A 13,280-nucleotide genomic window follows, 5' to 3' on the forward strand; every position below is an offset into this window, starting at 1 on the left:
GAAACATGGCATAAGCGCCATATTGTATCTAGATTTATGGGTAGAATATACCAAACAGTTAGAAGAAAAGTATAGATGGCCCGTATCGGGTACATGGGATGCCGAGTGCATCATGCGAGTAGAAGAAGCATTATGGAAAAAGAAAGCCAGACAGTCACAGAAAGATGCCATCGAGTTATGGCGTAAAGAAGCTCATAAAAGAACCGAAAAAGAAATCAGAAAGTCAGAACTAAGTAGAGAATCCCAAGAACGAGCCCAAGAAAGAGAATTAATCGAGATAGGTGAACAAGTCAAAACTGAACAGAGAGACAGACAGAGGCATGCCCTTATTAAGGGTATGTATCCTCTTCTTGCCGAGGGCTTGCCAAAAGCGACCCCAGAGGCATCCAGTAATTTTCCGCCACCATTAGTTCCGACCAAGCTACGTCACAAACCGACCGCAGCTGATATTTTTATTTCGTCCTATTTGGACGACACAGTCCCCGAATATGCAAATCCTGTCCGCGCTCCGCCAGTCCCTGTAAATCAGGCACATCCTGCTCCTCCAGACACCGGGGCACCCCATGCAGTACCTGCTACGGTACCCCCGGTCCAGCCAGCATTTCAACTTCCCGCTCCGCCACGAAGAATGTCAGTCGACGATTCCAGTTTAGGGGCCGCCGGAGGAGGTCCTCCTCAAACCCCGCCGCCATACAAGCGTTTATCAGCACTCGAATTACATGCTCAAGCATCACAGCGTACTCCCAAGAGTAATAAGTCTGTCGCAGAAATCAGGCAAGCCCTCGGCGAATGTGTTTATGACCCAGTTCCAGGCGAGTTTAATATGGTTTTATATTCCGTACGCGTAAGGAGGGTGACCGAGTAGCTAGTCACCCTACCCAATATGAGAGAAGATCTAGACAGAATATATCGTTTCATCCGTACAGGGGACGATCCAGAAAGTATTAGTGATGCCATGTCTCAAAGGAAAGCCGAGATTCAGCGTATGATATTAAAGTTTTTAATTAACTGTCTAATAAGAGAACAAGATTACCCGTCTAAAGACCCGGAAGAAATGAAAATTCTGACAAAGTGGAGTGATAATATAGCCGAAGGAAAGCACAATACCATTAGTGCCATGGAAAGTATGTACAAGAAAATCCGTAGAGAAATAATAAAGATACACGAACAATGTAAAGCAGTACAAGTAAGCGAGAAAGAAAGTATCTCTGATCCTGAAGAGGAAGAGAACGAGAATCCCGCCAGAATAGCGTATGTAAGAAAACCTAGATTTCCAGATCGCCATTTACGTCTAGAACCCAAGTCTACTTTCCATCATTCAGCACCAGAACAAGGTTCCCTAGAACAAGTATTTCAAGCTACCGATCACATTCTGAAATCACGAGTCGGTTATAGTGAATTAAGTACTATGCATGAACAAGAACTAGTCCGATCAGCAGTCCGATGGATTACTGATTCTACCACTTTTCCAGACGAAATAGTGGCACAAATGTTTCTGAAATTGCCCCCAGCCGAGCAGCGACTGGTGGGTATGTATATGATCCAGCACCTCATTACTCTGTATGAGGGTCAACATTCTGATCCAGGCCCGTTACATGATATCCTGAACGAGTTACTCCAGTATAGATGGAGAGGTCTAGGTACCGATTTAATTAGTGTCATTCTAGAACAGCGTCACAAATATAGAACGTTTCTGAACCCGCATTTTGTTCATGTCTCATCCCCAGAAAGTAAATCATTCTACATAGACAGACAGAATCCGTTACGAGAAGTCCACCCAGTCAGAGGAACGGGTGGCGAAATGCAACGAGTGTTTGTATACACTCCAATTACAAAGATGGAACTCCTCGAGATGAAGAAATTAATTCCCTGTCATGACAAAGATCCAGCAGGGTTCCATAGAGAATTAAAAGACATGCTCCGTATGGGAGAATACACTTACCCAGATATAATTAAAATGTTAAAGGTTCTGCTACCCGCAGGGGTGTATGAAAAGCTAAAGGAAAAAGAATGGGAGGTGGGAGAGAAAAAGATAGATTGGGCAGTTCTAGAAGCAGAAGACAAGATACGTGTACCAGGTACCGGTCTTGGAGATAAATGTAAAGAATTACCAGAATTATTAATTCAAGTTTTACCCAGATTATTGACAACGAGAAAAGAAGACTGGGATGCAATCTCAGCCTGTAAACAGAAACAAGATGAAGATATTAGTGATTTTTATTCTAGGTTTGAAAAATGTTTCAGTATTAACAGTGGTCTCAAGACAAGTAGTGAGTCATACCCTCACCTTTTCGTTACTAAATTAGTCGAGAATTCAAGTCCACCAATTAAAAACCGAGTTTTGAAAGTCGAAAGCACCTGGCAAGCTAATACTCCGTCCCAGATGCTCCAGATGCTCCAGTATCACCAGAATAGAATCAGGGAAGAGCAAGAACACGAGAGAAAACGTATGAAAGACACGAAAATGAAAGTACTAGTTGCACAATCTGTTCCTCAAGACAGCCAGAAGAGGGGTCCGAATCAAGCCAGTCATCCTGCAGCTCCCGTTAACCACTTGGCTGCTAAGGGGTATGCATGTAGGTCCATTGACTTTCCATTGAAATCAATGGGCCCTACATGACGAGCTGGGCTCGTCATGAGCGTCGAAGGGGTTAAAGGGAACTGCAATTATTGTAAACAGCCAGGTCATTTTATAAATGAGTGTACAGTTCTGAAACACAACATAGCTACTGGTAAGACTAAAGAAAGACCACGTCCGCCTAGACAGGAACAAGTTTCACAGATTCCTCAGTCACAGAATGCACCACAGACAGTTACAGTACCGCAGCCTATTGCTGCAACACAGCACGTTACATCGCAGATGTACCAGTATGCACAGTCTGAGTATCCAGAGTACCAGCCATATTCATGAAACAGCCTAGAGAGGGAGGTAGGCTTGCCTCTCATCGAGATACCTGTAGATCAAGAAGGTCCCTATGTTCACAGTCAAGTATTAGGGAAAGACAGAAAGTTTTTGATCGATACAGGGGCAAGTAGGACCACAATTAGTCATGCCGAAGTTCCAGGGGCTCCGCTCTCAGGCTCAAGAAATGTTTCCCTTGGATTTTCAGGAAAACCGATCGTTAACGAGATTTCTAAGCCAGGTACTCTAGAAGTAGGTCCATTGTCCCGCACTACTGATCTGTTACTTACTAAGTCATGTCCAGAAAATCTGTTAGGCATTAAGACACTGAAAGAGTTAGGTGCAGTTATTTGCTGTTCCCCAGAGGGAATACGCTTGTTCCTACGTGACTTTAAGGGTCACTATGTATTACGAGATTTTGATTCCAGACTGTCTAAAGTTCCGCAGCATTTATGGGCGCAAGGTCCAACTGATGTAGGTTACATGCAAATCACACCCCATCGTGTGACTCTCAAACCAGGTGTAGTGTTACCACGAATCAGACAGTATAGATTGCCACCTGAGGCCGTAGCAGCCTTATCCAAAATTATAGACGAGCTCATGGCTCAAGGAGTAGTTGTAGAAACTGACTCCAATGTATGTAATTCTCCGATCATTCCAGTTATGAAACGTACTGATCCAAATGCACCCCCAGTATATCGATTAGTGATTGATTTACGAGAGCTTAATAAATGTATTATTCCTCAGTACCCAGTTGTCCCAGACATCTCTTCCCTGTTAACTGCTATTGATTCCGAAGCCATGTTCTTCACTGTCATAGACCTCAAGAATGCATTTTTTAGTGTTCCAATTCATCCAGACAGCCAGTTTCTTTTCGGATTTTGTTTAAATGGAAGGAGCTATATGTTTACACGCGCTCCTCAAGGTTTCACAGAAAGCCCTAGTATTTACAGTCAAGCACTTAAGAGACAACTAGACAATATTCACATGCCAACTGACACTGCCCTGCTCCAGTATGTCGATGATCTATTGATCACAGCCCGTTCTGAACGTGACTGCGAGCGAGCGTCACTTACAGTTCTGTATTTCCTAGCCGAGATGGGACACAAGGTGTCCCCTTCGAAGCTTCAATTCTGTGTCCAGCAAGTGGTCTACTTAGGACACTTACTGTCCAAGAGGGGTAGGCAGTTGACACCAGACCGTATCCAGTTAATAGCGAGTCTTCCCCAGCCCAGAACCCAGAAGGAGGTACGTGCCTTTATCGGCCTTACTTCTTATTGCAGACAATGGATTCCACAGTATGCATTTCTAGCCAAGCCACTGATACAGTTAACGACACAGGAGGCAGCCGTATCGACTGTCCTCCCTTGGACATCTGAACATACAGTTAGTTTCAACGAGTTAAAGAAAGCTTTATGCCAAGCTCCAGTTCTAGCAACACCGAACTACAGTAAGCCTTTTACACTTTTCGTTACTGAACGCGAAGGTACAGCATTATCTGTTCTCACACAAGACCAAGCAGGACAATACAAGCCCTGTGCTTATTTTTCGAGCACACTAGATCCAGTCGCCCAGGCGTTGCCTGCGTGCCTCAAGTCAGTTGCAGCCACAGCACTAGCTATCAGACAAAGTGATTCCATAGTTTTAGGACACTCCCTGACAGTACAAGTTCCACATTCAGTAGAAGTTCTTTTAAACCGAACACAAACTCAGCACTTGACAATTGCACGTTTAACAGGTTATGAATTGACACTGTTTCAGCCACACATAGAAATCAGACGCTGCAACGTTCTGAATCCCGCTACACTGTTACCATCAGTTAATTCAAATCCTGACCCACATGATTGCGTGGAAGTAGTTAACATTACGACAAAGCCAAGACAAGACCTGACAGATATTCCGTTACCAGATCCCGACCTGACACTTTATGTGGATGGTTCATGTATGAGAACTAGTACAGGAGATTTAGTCGCCGCGTATGCAGTGACTACTGACACCGAAGTTATTAAGACACACCGTATTGATACCCTGTCCGCTCAAGCAGCAGAGCTAGTTGCTCTGACACAAGCCTGCATACACGCCAAGAACCTGAAAGTTAATATTTACACAGATTCACGTTACGCATTTGGAGTTGTACACGACTTTGGAGTGCTCTGGCAAGAGAGAGGTTTCATGACTTCTCATGGAACCAAGATTCAGCATGGTTTCCTTATTCAAGCTCTGTTAGATGCCATACACTTACCGACATCTATCGCTATCATGAAGTGCAAAGCACATACGAAAGTTACTGACATTATTTCCCAAGGTAATGATCTAGCAGATCGCACAGCCAAGCTTACAGCACAGACTCCAGACAGTCCAGTTAACATGACACACACTCCAGATCTGACTACATGTATGACAGTTAAGGACCCTACACAAGATGTCATAGATATCCAGTTACATGCTACTCCCGATGAAATCAAGAAATGGTCTGAACAAGGAGGGGTCCAGACAGATCAAGGATGGTTAACGAAGGGTAGAGCCACATGGTTTCTCCCCGACTCTATGGTTCAAGTCATTATTAATACCGCACATAGTCCAGCACACTTAGGAGAAAAAGCAATGTTAGACAGTATCCAGAACATTTGGTTCAACAAGCATTTACGAGCTGCAGCCAAGCAGAAAGTCCGTACCTGTATGATATGTTGTCAGTTTAATCCAGGTAAAAGTGTCCCGGTGGAACAAGGTGGTTTCCAGCCCCCTGACCACCCTTTTGAGGTCCTCCAGATGGATTATATTCAGATGGAGCGATGTCGAGGTTTCAAGTATGTCCTTGTAGTTGTATGCGTTTTGTCCAGGTGGACAGAAGCATATCCAGTCCCAGATTACACAGCCGCGACCACTGCCAAACAGTTGGTTCGTGAATTCTTCCCTCGATACGGACTCCCTAGAGTCGTATATTCTGATAACGGTCAGCCATTCTCATCTGAACTCATGAAGCACGTTTCCCTGTTGTTAGGGTACCAGTGGAAGTTCCATTGTGTACGCCATCCTGAAGCAGCCGGTCTAGTCGAGAGACATAATCAGACTCTGAAAATCCGTATTGCCAAAGTATGCAAAGAAAAAGGTGTGGACTGGCTAGTAGCTCTGCCAGTTGCTTTGTTTTATATGCGCATGGTCGCACATTCCAGATCAGGTCTGTCCCTGTATGAGGTCGTATTCGGCCGCCCCCCTAACATGTGGGGTACTCCTAGACCCCGAAGTATTACTGATGTTTCATGTAATATGCTGACAGATTACCTAGCTTCCTTGATGTCTGCCCTCAACTCATGTTGTTCACAGGTTGCCGCCGCATTTCCAGACAATACCGAGGTGGCACCGCATGAAATCGTTCCAGGTTCCTTGGTGATAGTCCGAAACTTTGACAGATCAAGTCCGCTGGAGCCACGTTGGAAGGAGCCTCGTCAGGTCCTCCTCACCACCCGTACAGCCGTGAAGTTGGAAGGTCGCAAAGGATGGATACACCTGTCTCATGTAAAACTTTTTAATGGATTAAAACCGGTCTCCAAGAACATTTCCCAGGATTTACAGACTTGTCAAAACATTGTTCCTAAGGACTGTCCCGCAAAAGACATTGTTACAACCCCTCCCTTGGTAGAGAAAACTCCGCATCAGGAGTATAAGCAAAAACTACGGTCTAGTAAAATAAGTCAGTCAGTTTGATTGTATAAGTCCTCCCCTAGGTGAAACGGTTAGACTGTTTCTGACATGTATAAAATAGACCCCCATAGTGAGAGAGTCAGTCAAAATTCAATTCAATGTATCATTTTTCTAAGTTTCATATTATTCATCAGCATTATGATTTCCTGCATCAGTTATGCATTTTTCCTGTATTTTCCAGTTCCTCATGTAAATAAGCATTCTAATGGTACAGTAGAGCACACGTTTAGTGATCTGCCTCCTCACGAATATTCATACCGCCTCGCTATGCGTAATAACTCATTTATCCGCATGTTACATTATTCACACCAGACCAGCAATGCTACTAATTGTTGGGTGTGTGGTCGACTCCCCCCTTTCCAGACATCAAAGGGAGTTCTGCCACTCTTTCCTTATCCTTTTTCACATAATGGTTCGTGTGGAGCATGGTCCACGTTAACGTCATCCTCAACAGATATGTCTTTTCTTAACAGCACATGTTTCCCAGACAAGCAAGGTTTCCCCCACAGAACAGGTTTAGATCTAGAAAATGAAGTGTACAATTTAGGTAACTATTCGTCGAATTTCATGGTCCTGAATGTTCAGTCTGATACTACTCCAGACTCACCTGCTATTTCAGTACTACCAGTCAAAGGCGAATTATGTGTCCGTAATTATGGTTCTGTACACGTAGGACATAGTGATTGTACTACTATTATCCAGTATAGTGACAGTGGGAAATCTATTTTCAAAGCTTCACGTCATTCTTATTTTGTTTGTGGTCAAACTGCATATGTTCGTCTGCCCCTCGATTGGGAGGGAACCTGTTACATTGCCTTCCTACTGCCACCTGTTTTTCTAGCCCCACCTGACTACCATAGGAATTCCTTCCTAGTACATACTAGACACAAGAGAAATCTCCCGATTGTCGATTATACTGAAACCGCTGCAGAGCAATTCATTGATATTGATAAGGGTGTGTTCCCTTATTTAGGTACAGTTGTAAATAGTAAGCTAATCCGTAGGTTAACAAGAACCCTTGAAGCAGTAGTAGATGAGACTGCCTCCGCTCTAGGTAACTTAACTGAAGAACAATCCTTTATGAGAATTGTTGTGCTCCAGAATCGTCTCGTCCTTGACGTCATACTGGCCGATAGGGGCGGGGCCTGTAGAGTCCTCGGATCTAGTTGTTGCATTTTCATTCCAAATAACGCGCCGTCTGTTTATTCAGCTATAACCAGACTTCACAAAATTGCCCATCTGTTACACCAAGATCCAGGCACCTGGACATGGTCCGGTTGGTTCTGGAATATAATTTCCGCCTGGGGATGGAAAGTCCTGTCCTTTCTAGGTATTGCAGTAGCGATCATATTCAGCTGCTGCCTCTGTATACAATGTGGCCCTGCGATTTGCGGCATTTGTGCTACCTCTTGTATTCCTAGTCCCGTTCCAAGACAATTCAAGACGAGCAAATGGTACTGTATGAAATGATAGACGGTATCATGAATATTGATGTTTCCTGATGGAAACGTAGTGACAAGGAGGGAATGTGGAAAAGTAAATTTTGCCATGTTCTGTGTCCCTACGCCTCATCCATCATATGTTATGTGTGCATGACCAATATGCATATGTTATTCCCCATGTCCGATTCAAGACGCAATTACAGTTGTGTCCACGTCTAATATGCCAGTTTTCCAGTCCTCGTGAATACTACGAATATCAGGCCTATGTAAAGTTACGTTGCCACGTTTCCCACAGAATGCCTCCACTGGTTTCCCCCCTTTCTACTTGAATTATGGAAGGCATCCAAATTTTGAGGTTTCCTCTCAAGAAGTGTCAGTGCCTGCAGCACAAAACTTTGTACAGCATCTTAGCAAGTTACACGAGCCTGCCACCAAGAGCTTAATGAAAGCTAAGGAACGCTACAAGCAAAGTGCAGATGAAAAAGAAGACCTGAACCAGATTTGAGTGCAGTGGACAGGGTATGGTTAAGCACAAGAAACCTAAAGCTTAAAGGAAATAGAAAGTTTCAAACCCGATTTATAGGTCCATTTCCTGTGGAGCAAATAGTGAATCCAGTGACTTTCAAACTAAAACTACCACCACAGCTAAAAATACACCCAGTGTTTCAGGGTTCTCTTCTTAAAAAGGTTTCACCCCATTTGAAAGAATTGAGAAATAGAGAACCTATTTTAGTGAAAGGACGAGAAGAATTTAAAGTTTAAAGAATCCTAGTTTCAAAGTCCATTCGAGGGAAAAATCTTCTATCTTGTAGACTGGAAGGGTTTTGGCCCAGAGGATTGGTCGTGGGAGGAACAATCAGATGTTCATGCTCCCTGATTAACCAAGATTTTTCACTAGCAAAATCCTCACAAACCTCAGCCCGGAGGCTTAACCTTGCGATGGGGTACTGTCAGGGTACAGGAAAAAGAAATCAAAGCTCTTCTTTGTCCCGCAGTATCTGCCATTAAATGGGCATTGCAAAGATTACCCGCTCGCAAAAGGACGCAGGTGATTATACTGCGGAATTGGGCATTCTCCCCGGTACTACCAACAGGGAGGACCGCGGTAGAAGTTGTCGGTCTAGTTCTGCGCTCCTGGACACGGGTGCGAAGTCTAGACAAGCTGTGAAGTGCGCCGGTTGATTTTAGAACCACGCTCTTCACCAACGGATTTTCAGAGATTAGTCACATTCTTTCTGTAGTCTAGTTAGATAGAAAAAGTGCAGTTTTGTGCCAGGCGTAGGCTAGAGAGAAATACCAATTTAAAGTAAATAGGAAAAAAATATATAAAGAGAAGAATTAATACTTACCCGTTGAATACTTCAGTTCCTGATTTCTTTGTCGCTTGGTTGACGGCGGAAGCTCCAGAAGGTTCCTAAGGGAAAAGTAAGAAGAATTCAGAAGATAGGAAAGTAAGGCAGAGAGTGAATGAACAAATGAGTGAAAAAGAATAAATGAACTCACAGAGTTAAAGGGTGCGAAAATGTTGTTTATAATGCAGGTTACCAAAGAATAGAATACTTATATTGTAGAATAGAAGAGGAGCCAAAGCCATAGGGTAAGGAAATAGAGAGAGTAAGAAAGTGGAGAAGGAAATTAGTAATGGTGTCCTTTTCTGTTACAGCGATTTCCACTCATGCTTAAAGATAGAGAGGGAATAAGAAAGGCATAAAACGGAGTAGGGCAGAAAGGAAGAAGTGGAGTGGAAGGGCCAGAAGGTCAGATAGTCTCTTCTCTGTCCCATTCCCCTTTCCACGGCTGGGTTCGCTTACTACTCCACCTACACCCATTGCCTTGCTTTTACTACTGCCAGAGGCCCAAACATTAAAGATAATCCCTTTGGATAATGGGAACACTGGACAGTTCTTAAACTTCACTTTCACATCACTATCACTGCACACTCAGTAAATATACCTGCTCCGCTGTAATACAGGCCTTGTAGCACAGCAGGGACACAGTAGGTGTCACCTGGTGGGCCCGATGATGAAGCATGCCACCAACTAGGTTGGTAGGTGGGGGCTTCATAAAAAAAAAGAAGCCTTTTCTTTTTATCACTAACAATATACAGTTTTGAATCTCATATCACGTCTTGAAAGACTAGTTCTCATTGATTTAACATGCCTTTGTCATGAGCCATCTGGGGCTCAATGGTAACTCCGGATACTTTTCAAAAACTCGGATTACAAGCTCTTACAATAAAATACATTGCCTGGAAAGGAGTATCTCTGGGCGGTGAGAGAAGCGGCTGAGGCGGTCCACACTCCTCATACACAGAGGACACGATAGGCCTCAACTCCTATCCTTACAGAGCAGGTTTCATCCCAACAGAGGACAGGTCTCCACTTCTCTGCATCTCCCTGGATAGGCCTCAACCACTCTGCATCCCCCTGGACAGGCTTCACCTCCTTTGCACCCCTCCCGGATCAGCCTCACCTCCTCTGCACCCCCAGCCCAAGACAGGCACCACCTTCTCTGCAACCCATGTGCACGCCTGACCTCCTCTGCACCGCAGGACAGGCCTCGCTTCCTCTGCACCCCTCAAGACGGGCCTCAACTCCTCTGCACCGGCCTCACCTCCTCTGCACCCCTCCTAGATATGCATCACCTTCCCTGCAATCCCAGCCCAGGCATCTCCACCTCTTCATCCCTGGACAGGCCTCACCTACTCTTAACCCCCTAGATAGGATATGCCTCGCCTCCTCTGAACCCTGGAGAGGCCTCATCAGCACTGCACACCCTGTGCAAGCATGACATCCTATGCACCACTGGACAGGCCTCGCCTCCTCTGCTCCCCCTAGAAAGCATTCTCCTCTGCAACCCTCAAGACAGGCCTCCCCTCCTCTGTATCCCTGGACAGGCCATGCCTCTTCTGCATCACCCTGGACAGGCCTCAACCACTCTGCATCCCCCTGGAGAGGCTTCACCTTCTCTGCACCACTCCCAGATATGCTGCACCTCCTCTGCACCCCCAGCCCAAGACAGGCACATTTCCTCGGCACCCCTGGACAGGCCTCACCTGCTCTTAACCCCCTGGACAGGACATGCCTCACCTCCTCTGTACCCCCGGACAGGCATCACCTGCTGTTAACACCCTGGACTGGACATGCCTCACCTCCTCTGAACCCTGGACAGGCCTCACCTGCTCTGTACCCCCATGGACAAGACATACCTCACCTCCTCTGCACCCCCTGGATAGGCCTCGCCTCCTCGGCTCCCCCTGAACAGGCATCTTCTCTGCACCCCTCATGACCCGCCTCACCTTCTCTTCTCCCCCTGGACAGGTCTCACCTCGTCTGCACCCCTAGGACAGGCCTCACCTCCTTTACAACCACCCCGCCGCTGAAAAGGACATGCTTCACCTCCTTTGCACCCTTTGTACAAGCCTCAAATCCTCTGTACACCCCCCGGACAAGCCTCACCTCCTCTGACCCCTGGACAGGCCTCACTTCCTCTGCACCCCATGGACAGGCCTCACTTCCTCTGCACCCCATGGACAGGCCTCACCTCCTCTGCACCCCTTGGACAGGCCTCACCTCCTCTGCCTCCCTGGAGAGGCCTCACCTCCTCTGCCAACTGGACATGAATCCCCTCCTCTTCTCCCCCTGGACAGGCCTCACCTCCTCTTCACCACTCTGGACTGGCCTCACCTCCTCTGTACCCCTGGACAGGCCTCACCTGCTCTCCTCCCCATGGACAGGACTCACCTGCTCTGCACCCCTTGGACAGGCCTCACCTCCTCTGTTCCCCCTGGACAGGCCTCACCTCTGCCCCCCTGGACATGCCTCCACTCCTCTTCTCCCCCTGGACAGGCCTCACCTCCTCTGCCCCTCTGGACTGGCCTCACCTCCTCTGCCACCTGGACAGACCTCACCTCCTCTGCGCCACCTGGACAAGCTTTACCTCTTCTGCACCCCTGGACAGGCCTCACCTCCTCTGCACCACCTGCACAGGCCTCACCTCCTCTGCACCACCTGCACAGGCCTCACCTCCTCTGCACCACCTGGACAGGCCTCACCTCCTCTGCACCAGTGGAGAGGCCTCACCTCCTCTGTACCCCTCAGGACAGGCCTAGCTTCTTCTGCATCCCCCTGGACAGGCCTCAACCACTCAGCATCCCCCTGTAGAGGCTTCACCTCCTCTGCACCACTCCCAGATATGCCTCACCTCCTCTGCACCACTGGACAGGCCTCACCTGCTCTTAACCCCCTGGACAGGACATGCCTCACCTGCTCTGTACCCCCATGGACAAGACCTGCCTCGCCTCCTCTGTACCCCTGGACAGGCCTCACAGCCTCTGCTACCCATGGACAGGCCTCACCGCCTCTGCTCCCCCTGGACAGGCCTCACCGCCTCTGCTCCCCCTGGACAGGCCTCACCGCCTCTGCTCCCCCTGGACAGGCCTCACCTTCTTTCCTACCCCTTGGACAGGCCTAACCTCCTTTGCAACCACCACGAAAAGGACATGCCTCACCTCCTTTGCACCCTTTGTACAAGCCTCACCTCCCCTGTACCCCCTGGACAGGCCTCACCTCCTCTGCACCCCCAGCCCAGGACAGGCACCACCTCCTCTGCACCACTGGACAGGCCTCACCTCCTCTGCACCACTGGACAGGCCTCACCTCCTCTGCACCCATGAGAAAATCAACTCCCCAGCACACGTATTTAAGTAAGATGTGGTTTCCCTCTAAGTTAAAAAAAAGTACAGTAAATGGTCACAGAATATACACAATTCTTTCTCTCTTTTGTCTTGTTTGTATTTTATTCTGGTGTTCTCGGCGACAACCAACGCGTGTGTCGTCGCTACAGGGGGTGATCCCGCGACTTTCTCAAGGCTGTGTAAAAAATAAAGGTACAGAACCATGGTCTAAATAGAAGTCCCATCCTTCTCAGGCATTGGTATTATTTTTTGTAAAATTAAATACGGCCACAGCGCATATAAACCAAGGGGGTTGTCTATGTTAGGTATACAAACAATAGTAACCTAACCTTGTTGAGAAGATACATGTAAAATAAGCATTCTAAGATACAGTATACGACGGAGAGAGCGAATCTAGATAAAACTCCAATGGCAAAATGACCTCCTTAGAGCCCTGCTGCACAAAATCCTTGGTACTTTCAAGTGTGAAAACCCGTGTCTGTGGTTGGGGCCGAATGATGGCTCTCATGTCGCGTGCTCTAGTCTGGGGGTCATAAGT

General features: G+C 46.9%; 2 protein-coding genes across 2 annotated transcripts in view; one reads left to right on the forward strand and one right to left on the reverse strand.

Annotated features, from left to right (window-relative positions):
- The window catches only part of LOC144806973 (uncharacterized), a 1,014,574-nt gene that overhangs the window by 1,000,924 nt on the left and 370 nt on the right, over positions 1-13,280 (reverse strand). Inside the window, 1 exon segment of the mRNA XM_078673032.1 lies at positions 9,396-9,460. The gene's annotated coding sequence lies outside the window, so the exon portion shown is untranslated.
- Positions 1-13,280, forward strand: part of LOC144806995 (uncharacterized) — a 1,119,020-nt gene that overhangs the window by 479,113 nt on the left and 626,627 nt on the right. The gene's annotated exons all lie outside the window — the stretch shown is intronic.

Source organism: Lissotriton helveticus, chromosome 1_2 (assembly GCF_964261635.1).
Source record: "Lissotriton helveticus chromosome 1_2, aLisHel1.1, whole genome shotgun sequence".
NCBI lineage: Eukaryota > Metazoa > Chordata > Amphibia > Caudata > Salamandridae > Lissotriton > Lissotriton helveticus.